Here is a 4,000-nt window from a genome sequence, read left to right as displayed (position 1 = left end):
CAGTGTGGAGGATGATCAAAGGGTGACATGGGGACAGGAACTGTCAGATTTAGTGGATGAACAGAAATAGCTATGAAGATGAAGCAGAACAAGCAAGAGAAGAAAGAAAATCTTTTTAGGGTAAACCAGCTGACTGCAGAGGTTGGGCACAAAGACATAAAAGAGACACAGTACCTATGGGGAAAAAGCTCTTCTCTAAGGCCTGCTGGAAAATACAACCCAGTCGCACAGCACCTGAGAGCAGACAGAGCATCTCACTGCTGGGGGCTCAGCCCACCAAATCAACAAGCAGCACAGTTCATTACAGTCACACCCAAGCTCTTTCCCACCCATTGAGCAGAACAATCTCAAAACTAACCACTCAGACTGTGTTTCTTTCCCCTACTCTTCTCAGGAAGAACAAGACACTCTTCCACAGCAGAAAGCAGCTGTCACAGAACAGCACTCTCTACCATTGTCATGCTCAGAAAGAAACATTACAGTTCTTCATCGTAGTTAGCAAGGCCAGGCTTTTACAACCACCCTTCTCTAGTCACCAACTAGAGAAATGATCCCTGAAAGCATAGCCTTAACCCACACCCACCCTGCCAGTCACAGACCATTCCGGCGCATTGTCCTCTAACTGGTGGTTGCTACAATTTGGCCTTCACAAGACAGAGAGTACTACGAGAAGCCCCATGTGAACAGAACCTGGCTCTCAACTTTCCCTCCATAGCCCCCTTCCCTAGGCTGTCTATCAAAGCAAAGATGCTCAAAGTAGCCATCCCCTTTCATTTGCATAAACTGAAGACACAGACAGGCCACTCCACCAATCTTCTCCCCGCTCTGCGATGCCTAAGACAACAATCCTCTAGCTGCCCAAGCCAAGAGCTGTCTAGAAACGACAGCCTATGCAGTTTTGGACACCCAGAGCATGTTTCTTTGGCACCAGTGACCAAAATGAGCAAGTGAGCAGTGGGGAGCCAGGCTCTCCAACAGGGGTGTTTCCTGAACCTGAAGGCCAGTCTTACCATACTCCTGGGAGCAGGAGCTTGAGCTCCCAGTTTTTCTGGAAATCATCCCAGAAGCTGTGACTTAAAAGGTAAGCACTAACACTGTTTTGCAGTTATAACCAACCCTCCTTGGGCTGTTTGCAGGACTGAACACTAGACTTCTTCTATAGTAATTGTGAGCCTCTACTGCTTGAGCTATAGGACAGTGTCCCCCAGCTAGCAGATTCAGTCACTGGAGCGGGACAAAGATCCAGGGCCGGCACAACCCATTAGGCGATCTAGGTGGTCGCCTAGGGCACTAACTTTGGGGGGGCGGCGACTGCAGCGGCCGGATCTTCGGCTGCCCCAGTCGTCGTCGGTATTTCGGGGGCGGGACCTTCTGCCGTCTCTGTCGGGGGCGGCATTTCGGGGGCGGGACCTTCCACGGCCTAGGGCGGCAAAAAAGCTGGTGGCACTCCTGCAAAGACCCCCCCCTTGCACAGTGATGCAGAGGAGGACCCGAAAGGCTTGTTCCAAGCTTAACATTCAGCACGCTTTTTTTTAAAAGGAGAAATTATTTGGCTGAACCTCTCAGCTGAGCCATGCTTTATTGGGTGTCTATGCTCAGGTCTGCTGTTTTGTCATTGCAGCTCATTTACCCAGCACAGCTCAGCTCAGATGTAGCATATGATCTGCGGCAAGATTGTTCTTTTCACTCCATTTCCCAGGTGGGCTGCTTCAGGCACAAAGGGTCAGGTGACCTGAGTGAATCGTCACTGGCTTGTTTGGGATCAAAGAGCCCTGAATTCATCTGTTTCCCCCTCCTTTTCTCCCTCTGTGCTGCTACAGGTTAATAGTGAGTCACTGGGCCCGTGGGATCCAGGTCCAGCTTGATGAAAGAGCCAGTGAAGAGTGAAGGGAGCAGTGTGTTCCACAAGTAACTGCTGCTGGCCAGGTACCTGCTGCTGAATTGGGACCCAAGAAAGGGCTGGAGGAGGAGAAAAAAGTCACTCCCATCTACTTACGTCTGGGAGGAAGGGAGAAACAGCAGGTGGAAGTCCTCTCAGCTGTCAACCATGGTCCCTGTGGAGAATGCCGAGCAGGGGATAGTCTGTCCACAGGGAGCTGAGTGACATGGGCTTGCTGGCTGGTTAGAAAGCCATGGCACCTGTTGGTGACAGGAGGAAGAACTTGTCAATCAGTGGCAAGGTTGCCAGACTGAGAAAAGGAGAAGTCTGTTGGAGGAGTGATGGTAGGGCCCCTGACATCTGTATTGGAACCAGGCTCCAATTAACTTTCACCTGAGCCTGTAATTATCAGACATCATGGCTGACAGACTTAGACTATGTCTACACTACCGCGGTAAGTCGACCTATGCTACGCAACTCCAGCTACGTGAATAACGTACCTTAGGTCGAGTTACCACGGGGTCTACACCGCGGGGGGTCGACAGGAGAAAATCTTACCTTACTCTTCTCATCGGGGGTAGAGTACAGGGGTCGACTGGAGAGCGATCTGTAGTCGATTTGGCAGGTCTTCACTAGACCCACTAAATCGACCGCCGGTGGATTGATCTCAGAGCATCAATCCTGGCTGTAGTTTAGATCTGCCCTGAGTATTGCCTAGTCCCTAGAGCAATGATGTGGGAGTCTGAACCTGGCTCAGCCAGTCACAAAGGGGGGCCTGGGGCTGGTCACTTCATTTCTCTGGTATTCAGTCACACCCTATGTGAAAGGAGGTAGCAAGCGTTGCCACACCCCTGGGGCATAGTTAATCCATTTTTAAAGCGCTTTGAGGTCTCTGGATGGGAGGTGTTAAAGTATCATGAGTCTTCCCCTTATTTACTAGGCTGCATATTACAAGCTTTGAAGAGAGACCTTGATATTGAGTTTTTCAATAAAGTTGTAACAAACAGACTATGGCCAGAGAGGGGCTGGGAGTGTAATACCGTGAGGACAGGATAACTTCAGAATAATGTCATCACTATATGTGCCGAGTAGAAACCACAGGTTCCTCTTAAACCAAGAGATGAGCAAACCCTCACAGGTTTAAAGTTTTGGTTTAGTGTGGATAAGACTCCCCAGGGTTGAAAGAAGAAAATTATCAATCAGAACCTATGAAGAAGGCCCTGAGGCTTAGATATAAGAAGGCAGTACTCTCTGCCACAGACTGCTTGGTAAATTGCTTATCCTCTCTGTGCCTCCATTTCCTAACATGTAACATGGGGATGATGATACTTGCTTATGCCAAAAGGGTGTTATGAGTGTAAATGGATTGGTGTTTGCAAAGCACGATGAGATCTTCAGAGAGAAGCTCAAAATATTATTAAAATGTAGGTGCTTATCTGAACTATCAGAACCTATGAAAAGCTGGGCCAGTAATCGCCCCGGAACCTGCTATTACTGGTAGTTCCTACTTCTAGCCGGGCCAGAACTGCTGCAAAACGAGCTCTCTTTCAGTGGCATTGTGAATCCTCCTTCAGGTCCTTGCTGGAACATATAAATAGAGACGGCCATGGCAAGGCAAAGAAAAACTGTTTAAATTCATCACAATCTTCAAAGTTCAGTGCGAGCTTGCACCATTCTGGGGTTGGGAAATAGTGTGAAATAGTTATGAAAGCCAAAACCACTGCTCCCATCCCCACTGATCATCCACCCTCAGTCCAGATTAACTAGACCAGAGGTCATTGCTCAGTTACATTCGATTCTGAGACATACTCCTTTTGTGTTAAAATATTCTGACCTGTTTATAAAAGGAGTTATCATAATGGTTCCTTCTAGACTTTAAATCTAAATCTAGATTTGAGAGAAATCTGTTCAGTAACAGAAAAAGATCTCGTTCCTGAACCAAGGAATTTGGGTTCAATCCAATACCCAGTGAGAGAGACTCCCAATGGAAAGACTCCCTTTGACTTCAGTGGGCACTGGATCAGGGTCTTGAAATCTAAATTCAAAAGACAATAGATGATAAACAACTATAAGATAAACAACTACCAGTGACACCATCACAGGACCTAACTAGATCAGCCA

The 4,000-nt window shown here is 48.0% G+C and overlaps 1 non-coding gene across 1 annotated transcript; it reads right to left on the bottom strand.

Annotated features, from left to right (window-relative positions):
• Positions 1-356: 356 nt before the first annotated feature.
• On the bottom strand, positions 357-570 carry LOC135875302 (small nucleolar RNA U3). Its single transcript, XR_010561189.1, has one exon. It is a non-coding gene; the product is annotated as a small nucleolar RNA U3 (small nucleolar RNA).
• Between the last annotated feature and the right edge of the window lie 3,430 nt (positions 571-4,000).

The sequence above is a fragment of the Emys orbicularis genome, chromosome 2 (assembly GCF_028017835.1).
Source record: "Emys orbicularis isolate rEmyOrb1 chromosome 2, rEmyOrb1.hap1, whole genome shotgun sequence".
Classification (NCBI taxonomy): domain Eukaryota; kingdom Metazoa; phylum Chordata; order Testudines; family Emydidae; genus Emys; species Emys orbicularis.
Note: the sequence above shows the minus strand (reverse complement) of the source record. Positions and strands in the feature narration are given on the sequence as shown.